We start from the raw sequence: 15,127 nt of genomic DNA on the forward strand, positions 1-15,127 counted from the left end.
GATTCCTTTCCCAGCCATTTAGTCATAAGGTCCAGCTCTCGGATTGCTGTGAGCTAGACTCCGTCGGTGGCACTGGTGAATGAGGAATACCACTCACGGTAATTTTCAGGCTTATTGTCAAACTGGTACAGTCCTGAATTGACGATGTCTCGTCACGCTAAATACTGTGCCAAGGATTCTGCTGCAGGTGGCGTGCTAGCTGAGGGAATATGTTGGGGAATATATGACTGAGCATGTACGTTCATGATGGGATTTGATGTTCTGACTTCAGCCTTTGCCTCTGATCTCGCCGGATCTGGTGAGTTTGGTGTCGGGAAGTATTCGTAGTCAGCCCTTTCATACTGTGAGTTGTCTTCCTCAGGTGGATGCGATGCAATGAAGCTTCCCTGCGATTTCACATGAGATGGGACGCCAACAGGCAAGTATGGAGAGGGAGAATGAATCTGCAGGTCAGTTTGAGATTGGACATATTCACTGGTGCGTTCCAACTTGGCCCTTTCTGACATAGATTTTCCTGTTTCGTCTGGAACGTGTATTTCTTCAGCGTTTTCCAACACTTGTGCTTCTACCGCGGCCGCATCAGCTTCTCGTTGTAGCGTCAGCACTTCTAACTCTATATCTATCCTTGCCTTTTCCAACTGGTTTTCGGCTTCTCTGGCAGCCTTTTCCTTCTGGTTTTCCGCTTTTCTGGCAGCTTTTTCCATTTTCAGTTTTGCTTCTTGGTTAGCGTATGACACTCACACCTTGGCGGCTTCTGCTTCAGCTCTTGCGAGGGCAGCCACCCTTGTCGACATCCTACTGCTCTTGGCACTTAATGCAAGCGACTTGATTCTTGATCGCGAAGCCATCGTACCACTTGTGGAAACACCGAATGATTTTGCCTTTTCACTGTAATGTTCTTGTGCAGTGTGTTGAAACTCTGACTAAACACCAAGTTAAACCAGAGCCAATGAAGATAGAGTCGTAGTAAGGTTAACCATTTACTGTTCACTCTTCCACATTAACATCGTATGGTGAAAACTGTTGATACAAAAAATACAAACATATACAGCGTCTGTTTCATTCTGGAGACCAGCGTGCTCTCTTCTTTTAGCGAGTGTCTCCAGCCGCCCCGAGTAGCGGGCGGGGGGGGGGGGGGGGTTGCGTCAAACCGCCATCGGGCTCGAGCCGACCCCGCGTTTGAAACTGAAAAGCCAGCACGCGCGCCACCCCAACTGCCGCTTCCTTAACAGAAACCACATTATTATTTTTACTTCAAATACATTCTTATGAACTTACGGCGTTGCTTCGATAATGTTTCTTTGTGGGTAGAAACAGAGCTCTTCATGATCATGCTGCACGCATGGCACCACCTTCACACCTTCTCCGAACCAGAGGATACACACAAGACACAGCGAAACCGGAGGTGACGTCATCGCATGCCACGCTATACCATAGACAATGGATTTGCCTTTGTTATACTGTAACTTAATTATAAACCTTTAACTAACTAGAAAATAGTTACAAACAGATCATTTAAAACGTAGACCCAACAAAGTCGAATAAATGCCTTAAGGGCAACACAGGGGTCATGAAAAGTCCTAGGCAAGGAAGATTGAAGAGATTGCCAAAGCATTCTGCATATACATGAAGAGCAAGAGGATAACTAGGGAGAGTGTAGGACCAATCAATGATAAAGGTGGGAGGGGGAACATTTGCTTAGATGCACAGGATGTGGATGAAGTCTTTAATGAGTACTTTACATCAATATTTCCCAAGGAGATAGGGGGAATATTGCCAAGCGTATTGATATGCGAGGACATCGAAGTAAAGGAGGAGGTATTGTTGGGTCTCTTAAAGAGCATTAAGATAGATTATTCGTCAGAACTTGATGGGATATAGATTCCAGATTACTGAGTGAGGCAAGAAATGAGATTGTTGGAGCCTTGACCAATATCTTCATGTCCTCTCCAGCTGTAGGCAAGGTCCATGAGTACTGGCGAGTAGCTAATATTGTTCCATTATTTATGAAGAGAACCTTGATAATCCTGGAAGCTCTAGACTGGCAAGTCTCATGTCAGTGGTAGGGAAGTTCATGGAGAGATTTCTTAGGGATAGGGTTTATGAACATTTAGAAAACTATAGTCTAATTAGGGAGAGTCAGCATCGCTTTGTGTGGGATGTCATATCTTACTAACTTGATTGCATTTTGTTGAAGAGTTTACAGCTATGGATGTTGGCTAACTGGATTTTAGTGAGGTATTTGTCAGGTCCCTCATGTCAGTCTCATCTGGAAGATTAAGTTGTATAGTGAGTTGACTGCTTGAACTGGCTTTCCCATAAAAACAGAGGGTAGTGGTCGAAGGGACTTATTCTAGCCCCTTCCCCAGTCCAAAGACATAGTGGGTAGGTTAATTAGTCATTGTAAATTGTACTGTGATTAGGTAGGTTAATCGGGTTTCTCAGGAGTTGCTTGGGTGGCATAGCTCAAAGGGCCTGAAGGGCCTTCTTCATGCTGTCTTGTTAAAATAAAATAAAATTTGATTTAAGTGACTTTTACCATTGAATGATTGTTGGTGCCAGACGGAGTAATTTGAATATCTCAGATCTTGCTGATGTTCTGGGATTTTCACGCACAACGGTTTACAGAGAATGGTGCAAAAGATTTTAAAAATCCAGTAAATGGCAATTATGTGGACAAAAATGCCTTGTTAATGGCCAGACTGGTTCAAGCTGACAGGTAGGAGACAGTAGCTCAAATACTGTAATCATGCATTACAACAGTGGTGTGCAGAAAAGCATTTCTGAATGCACAGTACATTGAACTTTGAAGTGGATGGGCTACAACAGCAGACGACCACACTGGGTTCCACTCCTGTACCTAATAAAGTAGTCACTGAGCATATATTCTCTATTCTTCCACTAGCTGGGTGGCTGTTTCATTCTTAAGACCATAAGGTATAGGAAATAACTAGGCAATTTGGTCCAACAAAGTCTGCTCTGCCATTTCGTCATGGCTGATCCAATTTCCCCCTCAGCCCCCATCTCCTGCCTTCTCCCCATACCCCTTCATGCCCTGACTAATCAGGAATCTATCAATCTCTGACTTAAATATACCCAATGACTTGGTCTCCACAGTTGCCTGTGGTAACAAATTCTACGGATTCACCATTCTTAGGTTAAAGAAATTTGGCCTCATCTCCATTCTAAAAGAACACTACTCTATCTGAGGCTGTGTCCTCTGGTCCTGGACTCTCCCACCATAGGAAACATCTTCTGCACATCTGCTCTGTTGAGGCCTTTCAACATTTGATAGGTTTCAATGTGGTCACCCCTCATTCTTCTGAGTTCCAGTGAATACAGGCCTGGAGCCATCAAGCTGTCATCATATGACAAGACATTCAATCCTGGAATCATTTTTGTGACCTTCTTTGAACCCTCTCCAAAGTCAGTACATCCTTTCTTAAATAAAGGGCCCCAAATCTTCTCACAATACTCCAAGTGTGGCCTCACCAGTGCTTCATAAAGCCTCAGCATCACATCTTTGCTTCTATTTTCTAGTCCTCTTGAACCCATATGCTCTTGCAACAAAGCCAACATGCAGAATGCCTTCCTAATTTCTTGCTGCAGTATTTTGTTTCCAAGGACACACTGGTGATTCTGAACATCAACATCTTTAAATTCCTCATTTTTTTTAATTGACCCTGCTTTTCTACCACAGTGGATGACTTCACATTTTCCCATTTAAATTCCATCTGCTGCACCCTCATCCATTCACCTGACTACCTGTATCCTCCAAAACTTCTTTGTATCCCTAGCTCCTTTCTCTCTGTACCCTCTTCATAACTGCCAAACTGTGTCATCAGCAAGTGCATTCACCACCCCCCTAGTTTGAATTAACTTGGCAACAGTTGGCATTTACCACCGATTCACATGCTACTCATCACAACCTGCCAACCTGAAATGCTCTAAACACAAGAAATTCTGCAGATGCTGGAAATCCAAAGCAAAGCACATTAAATGCTGGAGGAACTCAGTAGGTTAGGCAACATCTATGGAAATGAATAAATAGTCGATGCTTCGGACCAAGACACTTCTTGTTTATTCCTAAAGTCCATGATTTCTAAAATGCTTCCCTCAAATAAAAGGTAGCAAACTTTAGAGGGGGAAAGGGATAAGAAAAACAAGGGACTATGGAAGCAGGTTAATTGCCCCTATTGAATTGACATTAACCATCCTCAGCACATGCCCATTTATCAATATCAATCCCATGTGCTGTGGTCATGGCTGAAAGAAGGCCACAGTTGGGAGATGAACATCAAAAGATATATATTGTATCAAAAGGACAGGCAGGAAGGCATAGACGGTGGTGTGGCTCTGTTGGTAAGCGATGGAACTACATCTTTAGAAAGAGGCGACACAGGGTCAAAGAATGTTGAATCTTTGTGGGTAGAGTTAAGAAACTTCAAAGGTGAAAAAACCATCATGGGAATCATATATAGGCCTCCAAATAGTAGCTAAGATGTGGGGTTCAGATTGCAAAGGGAGCTGGACAAGGCGTTGAATAAGGAACAATTGTAATGGAGCTCTTCAATATCTAAGAGGATTGGGAAAATCAGGTTGGTGTCGGATCGCAAGAGAGGGAATTTGTTGAATGCGTACGAGATGGCTTTTTAGAGCAGCATCTGCTCGAGCCTACTCAGGGAAAGGCTATCTTAGTTTGAGTGTTGTGTAATAACCCTTCAGGAGGGAGGAGAAGATAGCAGCATGACACAGCGCGTACGGCCGTTCCGAATGACTATCGTATGTGTTAACTAGGGGGCTGTGCACAATCCGGATTTGATGGAGGCAGACGTGAAGAAGCACGGAAGGACACCTGGAGTAACTTCTGAAATGCCTGCTTCACTGCTGCTGCTACTGTACGATCGAGAATCTCTGGAGACGAAGGCCCCAAATCCTCGGCTTTGCCTATTGCCTGTTGCCGGGGCCGGGGTTGAAGTGCTCGGCAGAGTTGGTGCTCGGTGCTCGGTGTCGGAGAGGTGGTCGGTGGCTCGGAGTTTTCGGACAGACTCAGAGTCGGACTGTGGTCAGATGCTTCCAGGATGCTGCATTGGCAAGTTGGCAGCACTGGAGGTTCACCGTCTGCGTGAGATGATGGGACTTCCGAGAGACTTTGAGACTTTTACTGTGCCATGGTCTGTTCTTATCAAATTACGGTATTGCTTTGCACTGTTGTAACTATATGTTATAATTATGTGGTTTTTGTTAGTTTTTAAGTTGGTTTGTCATGTGTTTCCATGATATCATTCTGGAAAAATATTGTATCATTTCTTAATGCATGCATTGCTAAATGACCATAAAGAGGACTATGTGTCCTCATAATCTAATCTAGTCTTATTAGGGAGCTTAACATAAAGGAACCCTTAGGAGGCAGTGATCATAATATGATTGAATTCATACTGCAATTTGAGAGTGAGAAGCATAAATCATATGTGTCAGTATCACAATGGAACAAGGGGAATTAGAGACATGAGAAAGGAGCTTGCCCAGGTGGATAGGAGGAGGATACTGCTGGGGATGACGGCAGAGCAGAGATGGCTGATGATTCTGGATCACAAGGCGCAGGATAGATATGTCCCTTACAGGAAGAAGTTTTCAAATGTCAGGGCCAGGCAACAGTAGCTGACAAAGAAAGTTAAGGACTGCATAACACCCAAGGAAAGGACATATAAGGTAACAAAAATGAGTAGGAAGTTGGATGATTGGGAAGCTTTTAAAATCTAACAAAAGGCACCAAAAAAGCTAAAGAAGGGAAAAGATGAAATATGAGGGCAGACTAGCCAATAGCAGAAAGCAGGATCCCAAAAGTTTTTTCAGTTTTATAAAGAGTAAAGAGTTGATATTGGACCACCAGAAAATGATGCTGGTGAGGTAGTAATGGGGGACAAAGGAATGGTGGATGAACTTAATGCAAAAGTTGCATCCGTCTTCACTATGGAAGACACTAGCAGTGTGCCAGAGGTCCGTGAATGTCAGGGAGCAGGAGTGAGTGCCATTGCTATCTCACAGGGAAAAGTGCTAGGCAAATTCAAAGGTTGTAATAGGTTTAAATAGGTACATTTAATGTCAGAGAAATGCATACAATATACATCCTGAAATTCTTTTTTCTTCGCAAATATCCATGAAAACAGAGGAGTGCCCCAAATAATGAATAACAATTAAACATTAGAACCCCAAAGCACCTCCTAGCTCCCTCCTCCCATGCACAAGCAGCAGCAAGGCAACGATCCCCCCCTCAATTCCACCAGCAAAAAAGCAGCAGTGCCCTCACCGAGCACTCAAGTATGCAGCGAAGCATCAATAAAAACACAGAGTTGCAGTACCCCAAAGACTACTCGTTCACCTGGTAATTCGACATACCAAAGGTGCTCTCTCTCTCTCCCTGAAAAAGAGGTGTCCCCATTTCACAGCGAGAGGGGAGACATAACAAACGATTTGCTGATGTTAAACGTTTGTTGCATCGCTTCTTCCGAGCTCTGCACCCAGAGAGTTGGCCCCAAAAGGTGTAGTTTACCGGACACACAGCTACCGGCAGCTAACCCACTGTTCCCGATGTTACGTGTTCTCCTGCAACGCCTCAGTCAGGGACACCGGCCTAGGATCAGCTTGACTCCAAAGCCACAAAAATCCGGCACCCTGAAGGTGCACTAGTCTTCCAGGCCACGTCCTTGGGTTATCAAAAAGCGGCCGGTCGTGAGGCCTGAAAGCGGGTCTCATTCCTACAAAGAACTGAAGTCAGAATAACTCCAGGTCAGCATCTTCAAAAGAATCTTGAAAAGGGAAAAAAAGAGATATCAAAGATAGAAATAGAGCTGTTTCCGAAGATGCATGCAAAGGAGTCGCCATTTAGTGCCATCATAATTTCACTGGACCAGATGGACTATATCCCAGAGTCCTGAGAGAGGTTGCTGAAGAGATAATGGATGCATTGTTCATGATCAGTCAAGAATCACTTGATTCTGGCATAGTCCTGGAGCACTGCAAAATTGCAAATGTCATTCTTCTCTTTAAGAAGGGAGGAAGGCAAAAGAATGGAAATTATAGGCCAGTTAGCCTAACCTCAGAAACTGGGAAAGTGTTGGAGACTATTATTAAGGATGAGGGTTCAGGGTATATGGAAACTAATCATAAAATAAGTCAAAGTCATCATGGTTTCTGTAAAGGGAAATCTTGCCTGACGAATCTGTTAGAGTTATTCAAGGAAGTAACAAACAGGATGGATAAAGGAGATGCAGTGGATGTCATTAACTTGGATTTTCAGAAAGCATCTGATAAGGTGCCATACATGAGGCTGCTTAACAAGATGAAATCCTATGACATTACAGGAAAGATACTGACATGGATAGTGGAATGGCTGACAGGCAAGAAGCAGCAAGTGGGAATAAAAGGGGCCTTCTCTGGTTGCCTGCTGGTGACTAGTGGTGTTCCTCAGGGGTCAGTATTGGGACTGTTACTTTTCACATTGTCAGTGATTTGGATAATGAAATTGGTGGTGTTGTGGCAGAGTTTGTGGATGATATGAAGATAGGTGGAGAGGTAGGGAGTGCTGCAGAAACAATGTGATTGCAGCAGGATTTAAACAGATTGGAAGAATGGGCAAAAAATGGCAGATAGAATACAGTATTGAGAAATGTATGATAATGCATTTTGGTAAAAGGAACAATAGTGCAGACTGATATCTAAATGGGGAGAAGGTTCAAACATCCTCAAGCAAGACTCCAAGACAGGTAATTTACAGGTTGAGTCTATGGTAAAGAAGTCAAATGCAAAGTTGTCATTTACTTCAAGGGAAATAGAATATAAAAGCAAGGAGATAACGCTGAGCCTTTATAAGACGCTAGTCAGGCCGCAGCTGGAATATTGTCAACAGTTTTGGGCCCTGTATCTCACAAACAATATGTTGTCATTGGAGGGAGTTCAGAGTAGATTCACGAGGATGATTCTAGGAATGAAGGGGTTAAGATATGAGGAGCGTTTGGCAGCTTTGGGCCTGTACTAACTGGAATTCAGAAGAATGTGGGGGGGATCTCATTGAAACCTACCGAGTGTTGAAAGGACTAGATAGAGTGGGTGTGGTGAAGGTATCCAGAACCGGAGGGCACAGCCTCAAAATTGAGGGGCAGCCGTTCAGAACAGAGGTAAGGTGGATTTGGTTTAGCCAGAAAGGAGTGAACCTGAGAAATGCTCTGCCACAGATTGTGGTGGAGGCCAAGTCCATTGTTATACTTAAGGCTGAAGTTGATCGTTCCCTAATTGGTCAGGGCATCAAAGGGCATGGCAAGAAGGCAGGTGTATAGGGTTGAGTGGGATCCAGGATCAGCCATGATGAAATGCTGGAGCAGACTCGACAGACTGAATGGCCTACTTCTGCTCCTATGTCTTATCATATTCTAATTTTACTACATCTGCTGTGCACTTTTCTATGCTGCCAGTTACAACAGATTAGTCAAACATGACATCTCATAAATCTACATTAACTCTGCCCTCCTACTACTACATTTATTTGTTATAATGTTCAGCTATAACTTATTTATAAACAGATTCTTCCACTTTGGAGAAGGAGAGTGGGATACAACTTTTCATCTCCCTACTAAGATCTTTAACTCATTAGGGGAGAACTTAAATCACAAATTCACAGGCTTATAGCCAACATCTAGAAAAAGGATGTCAGCAATGACATAATAGCAACCGTCACAAAACTCAGCAAGCCAGGCAACATCTATGGAAAAGAGTAAACAGTCGACGTTTCAGGCCAAGACCCTTCATCAGGACAAGGAAAAAGTGGTGAGAAGTTAGATTAAGAAGGTGGGGGAGTGGAGGGGAGGAAGAAATACAAGGTTGTAGGTGATAGGTGAAACTGTTGAGAGGGGGAGGGGTGAAGTAAAAGGCTGGGAAGCTGATGGGTGAAAATGATAAAGAGCTGGACAAGGGTGAGTCTGATAGCAGAGGGAGAACACCAGAGAGAGGTGGTAGGCAGGTAAGGAGATGAAGTGAGACAGAGATACAGGAATGGGAATGCTAAAGGGAGGGGCAATTACCGGAAGTAGCAACCATCTTGGAAATAAAAAGTTCTAAGTAAATTTATTATCAAAGTACATACATGCTAACATATTGTCCATCGAGATTCATTTTCTTCCAGGTATTTACAGGAAAAAATGAGAAGGTTAGCGTTTACAAGAAATGATACATAAGCAGACAGATGACAAACAAACAATGAACAAAGGCAGAAAACTGCAAATGAAAAAACAACCTGAGTTGTAAAGAGGCTTGAAAGTGACTCTGTAGGTCCTAGAATCAGTTCAGAGAAGTGGTGAATGAAGTTATCCACACTGGTTCACGAGCCTGCTGTAATAAGTGATGTGGTAAGTGTTCAGGCATGTAATAACTGTTCCTGAACTTGGTGGTGTGCGATCTGAGGCTTCTGTACCTCCTGTGCAATGGCAGTAGTGAGAAGAGGGCATAGCTTGGAGGTGGGGGAATGGTTTCTAAATTCATAGAACCCTACATTAGATTAGATTATGAGGACACTCAGTCCTCATTTATTGTCATTTGGAAATACATGCATGCGTTAAGAAATGATACAATGTTCCTCCAGAGTGATATCACAAAAAAAAAGACAAACCAAAGACTAACATTGACAAGACCACATAATTGTAACATATAGTTACAGCAGTGCAAAGCAATACCATAATTTGATAAAGAGCAGACCATGGGAAGGGTAAAAAAAAGACTCAAATTTCCAATTGACTCCTGATAGTCCCCAATAGCAGGCGGCAGAAGGGAGAAACTCTCTCTGCCATAAACCTCCAGGCACCGACAACTGTCGATGCATTGGAAGCACCCGACCACAGCTGACTCTGAGTCCGTCCGAAAACTTCGAGCCTCCGACCAGCCCTTCGACACCGAGCACCGAGCACTTCGACCCCGTCCTGGCCGCCGAGCAACAAGCAAAGCCGAGAATTCGGGGCCTTCCCCTCTGGAGATTCTGGATCACACAGCAACATCTGATGAGAATGAGAAAATATCATTCAGCATTGATAACGATGCTGAGCCCATGTTGCTCCTGAACTGGTGGAGATCATCTCCTACAAGTGTCCTTCATATTCAGGATTTTAGTATCCCATTTTCTCTCTGTACTGATGAGGTCTCTTTCTGCAGTTTTTGACACAGTTGTCATGAAAACAGACACTTCATCCTCCACATCATTACTACAAATTTGTTATGCTCAATCTGTATGTAGATTAAAATTTCTACTGATTATGGTCTAGTCACAAGCACTTCTAATTTCTTTTTTTTAACTATGTTCCACATTAACACCACTGTTTGAAGGCATTTTGACAACTGCTATTAATGTGTTCTGCTTCTTGCTGTTTCTTCGCAAGTAGGGCAGTTCTGACAGACAGTATTACAATTTCAGGGAATACCAAATTAGACACATGCAAAACTCACATTCAATAGCGATCATAGAGCTAAGTATCACAACAAAAACTTTGCCTGGATCATTCATTGCAGTACGTTATGATGAAGTCACATACTCATAAAAACAAAGGTGAACCGTGTGCAAGGAGCTGACATAATGCACTATTTAAAAAACCATTATGTTCAAGCATGCATGCTTGGGTTGTATAAGTGGTAAATTATACCACTACCATTACTACAGTTGCTGGCTGATTACACAAGTAGAATTCAGCCAAGTCCCTTTCAATAATTAAGCACGGGCAATCAGTTTGATATAAGATAGTGCAAAGCAGAGATGATCAAAACTGACAGCAGAATTGCAACATCTTGTCTGAGACCATTTTATTGAAAACAATACATTACAGTTTCTAATCCTTTGCTTGAAGACCAATCTGGCACACATAAAGGATATTTGGCCTTTTTCTTCTCGGTGTTGCAATATGCAAAACTTTGTGCTTTATTATTTTAAAATAAAGAGAGGACTCTTAGGGGTAAGTAGCCAAAGAAAGAAGTGTCGACAGGTTGTGACTAGCTACCTTTACAGAACAGTGGGTTGCAGAGACATGCACTGCCTAGCCTTTGATGCCAACTATGTTTATATGTGTAACAAGCCCAAGCAGATGGCAAATGTTTCTCAGTAGAAAATGAGCCAAACTTACATTTTCTGGCACAAAAGCAGAGATCTCAGAACAAAATTCAGTTCAGTTCACACATGTCTACTGGAGGAGAAGGGATGTCAACCTGCAAAGTAAGCATGAGCATTGCAGTTTGCTTCCCGAGACTTAGTTATCGAGAAATTTACTTCTAGTGTTATATACTTTTCATGTTAGTACTCCAATCTTAAATATATCATATATATTCAGCTTTATAGCTCAATTTGGTAAGATGCTCTTAAACTGATGAAGTGATCCTTGTTATGCTGTTTCCATAATGCAATCAGAGTTCATCACCTGTTGTAAAAATCATAATTGGGTCAACTCCACACCTAGTGAAGGATTTTTACTATTTATTCATCCAAATTGATACACTTCTGAAAGCAATTTGGATTGATGTCTTTATCACTACAAGTAGAAAGACAGCTTCTTGTCTTTTATAAATATCTCTTTTCCAGTAAAATTCACTTTCAGTACAATATGTGCAGGCTTTTATTTGTTAACTAACAGCCTTGTTGGTCAGGTCACTCATCTGAGTGCAAATCGTACCATGTAACCCAGTATTACCTGTCGCATGGTCGGGTGGTTGGCGACTAAACTGGCTCCCCTACCAGGCTTGCCTGGTGAGGAGGGTGGCTAGACACCCTGCAGGATGAAAAACAAGACCTGTCAGAGGGAACCCTCTCATAGGGTCAACGGCCATCGAGCAAACAGAAGTTTTGAAGCGCGGAAAGGGCATCCCTTGCATCAAAGCTTGGTCTGGCCATTCACTGCAACAGAACTTCCCCCACCCGTCTTGGACCCCACCATGCTGCTGGATCCGGGAGAGGATGTTGAGAGGGTGGGTCTGGACATGCACACATGCTGTTCCTTTCTGAGGAGTGGGGTACCACCCCACTAACTGACTGAAAGGAACCATCATCATCCTATGGGATGGATAGCCAGAGAGAGAACAGCCTTGCTGACTTTTCTCTTTCAATATTTTTATTAGTTTCTACATAGAAGAATACAAAGTACAAGAAATTGTATATAAAAGGTAAAAAAAACTACCAATTACAATATATCTATTCATAATGACAATCTCACTACCCCGTATTCATGTAGGTTTGTCAAAGTTATATTGAATTATACTAATTTATAACAGAAAAAGAATCTAACCCCTACTAAGACCAAAGCTGTTTATTAAGGAGAAAAAAGGGTAAAATACCTTCTCGTATAATAAAAATTAATAATAGCCAACATCTAAATTTAAACAATGAATTGAGGGTTTTGAAAGTTTTGAAAATAATTCAGAAAGGTTCCCCACAATATTTGAAAGTCTTGACGAGATTCAGAAATTGAATAACGAATCTTCTCTAAATCTAAGCATGACATAATGTTGCATAACCATTGAGCATGAGTAGGAGGAGAAACATCTTTCTATTTAAACAAAAGCACCCTCCTAGTTATAAGAGAGCTAAAGACCAAAATTTGTAAGTCAGATGTCTTCAGCTTGATATCTTGTCCTGCAACAACACCGAATAGGGCCGTCAGAGGATTAGGCTTAAAATTGACTTTGAAAAGTAAAGAAAAAATTTGAAAAACTTCCTTCCAATCAGTGGCGGCGCAGGAGATTTTTTCTTGCTGGTGCTACAGTGGAGCTGAATTATTCAGTGATGGTGCTGAGGGATGTACCTTATGGCAGGGGTCCCCAACCTTTTTTGCGCTGCGGACCGGTTTAATATTGACAATATTCTTGCTGACCGGCTGACCGGTGGGGGGGTGGTGATGGTAGGGTTGCCAACAGACAACAGTAGCAGTCAAATACGTTGTGCTTACCCCAAAAAAGACTACTATGACCATGAAGCCTTGCGCGGGCACCTACATGCGCATGTGTGACATGTGCATGCCGGTACATTCCCATTTTTTTCTACAAATCCTTTTTGGCAATTCTGTTCAGTGAAACTACACTGTACATACATTATTTCTACTTTATGTAGGCTGTGTATTTATCATTCCTGCTTTTCAACTGAAAAACACAACACTAACCCACAATGTCCACAGCTATTCGCATTACATAGACAAACAATGCCAAAAGATACACCGTTATTAAAGTCAAATAAGGCAAACAACAGATGCAAGGCTTTACCAGGAGTTGGACAAATCGTACTCTGACCATGCAATACCTCAATTAATTCGGCTACTGAACTTAAAACAAAAATCAACAGAATCACCGCGTGGAAGTCTAAGCAAAACCAGTCGGCTTAATAGCAGTAAATGTAATAGTTTAGGATTTGCAGGAAACATAAGAACTATGGGGTATCCACCACAAAATAATAATAATAATCAGCATTAGTCTTGGCCCAAATTTAAAAAAAATCAACTGCACTCACCATTGATGTTTTCAGAGAAGCACAATCCGTCTGTTGTTGTGACTGGTGGCGAAAGCATCAATGATTTTCTGGATGTCAAGTGCTTTGGTCCTCCGGATGTTTATGGCCAACAGGGCCAAACTGCTGTTCTGAGTGTCGCTGCTGCTATTCTTTAGGTAATTTTTGAGGCGTCTGAGGCAAGAGAAACTCTGTTTGCATGAGACGGATGTCGCAGGTAGTGTCAATGATATGCAGATTAGTTTGTATAAATCTATAAATGCATTGCAGTAGGGTCTCATTGGAGCTAGAAATTCCACTGTGTCATTCACTGTCTGTCCTTGCTAGAGACTCAACCACAGCTCTCATATACTCACGATTTTCTTGGACAATATTTGTATGTCCTTCGTCAAGCATATTTCCCAATCTTGAACCGTTTTGTTTTCTCAGTCTGAATTCGACGCATGTCTCCATAGCAAACTTATGAGCTGCATTTACATGGTGGGTTTTGAAAGCTGTTGTAGCTTTCCGCCAGTTACGGTAACCGGTGACAGTGAAGGTAGACTCAGAATGGAACCCATGTCCTCCACCAGGAAATGCCTGCATGTGAAGCAGAACATAGTATTTTTTGTGATCGAATATTCCAGTCAATCAAACCAGCCACGAATAAAACTCCTTTGCTGATTGCCAAACTTGTTGCGAACAGTGAAGGGTACTTTGTCAATGCTGGCCGACGGGGTCCTTCCTCAGGCTGCTGGCTAACATCGCTAACAGTATTCCCACTAGCACCAAGAGCAGCTTCATCCACGTTCTCTTCCGAATCCCGCTCCATTTCTTGTCCCTCTACTTTGCCGTTGCACTCCTTCGGTGAACTGCTGTCGTCCTCATCCCCACTTACTTCTTTCTGCAAGTCACTTTCAATTAAGACAGGCTCAGGCTGAGACACCACTGATTCCTCTGGATGAGGTCTTTTTCTCACTAAAAAGTGATCCATTTTTCACGCCGGCCAAAATAATGCATGTGGCAGGCCAACGCTAGCTTGTAAAAGCACAATGTGTGTGTATGGCATCCGTTAGTCTCGCAAGACCACGGATCTGCGCCTGGATGTATGCTATCAATCTCTTGCGTGAGTGAGAGTGAGTGACATCACCACCTTAAGTGATCTTAGATCAGTTTAACTGATCTGAGGACAACAACAGCAAGACATTGACAACAAACAAATAAGCAGAAGTGTAGAGTGGATCTGATAGAGTTTATAAAGTTATTGCTGCGTGTGTGCTATGGTAATTAGGGACGCTGTTTCACTAGATCAACTGGAGAAACAAGCTGTATTCAAAACTATACAGAGAAAGCAAAGCAGCTGAAATTTGTATGTGACATCTCAGTTAATTTCTTGGTGGTGCTACACTGATGCTATTGCAATTTCTGCTGGGGCTATAGCACCAGCTAGCACCACCTTAGCACTGCCCCTGCTTCCAATATTTTTCAAGACTTGGACAAGTCCAAAACATATGAATTAATGAAGCTTCTCCATTATTACATCTGTCACAGTAGGGAGATATATCTGAATAAAAACGAGATAGCTTATCTTTAGTCATATAGATTCTATGTACCATCTTAAATTGTATG

This window comes from Mobula birostris, chromosome 2 (genome assembly GCF_030028105.1).
Source record: "Mobula birostris isolate sMobBir1 chromosome 2, sMobBir1.hap1, whole genome shotgun sequence".
Classification (NCBI taxonomy): Eukaryota; Metazoa; Chordata; class Chondrichthyes; order Myliobatiformes; family Myliobatidae; genus Mobula; species Mobula birostris.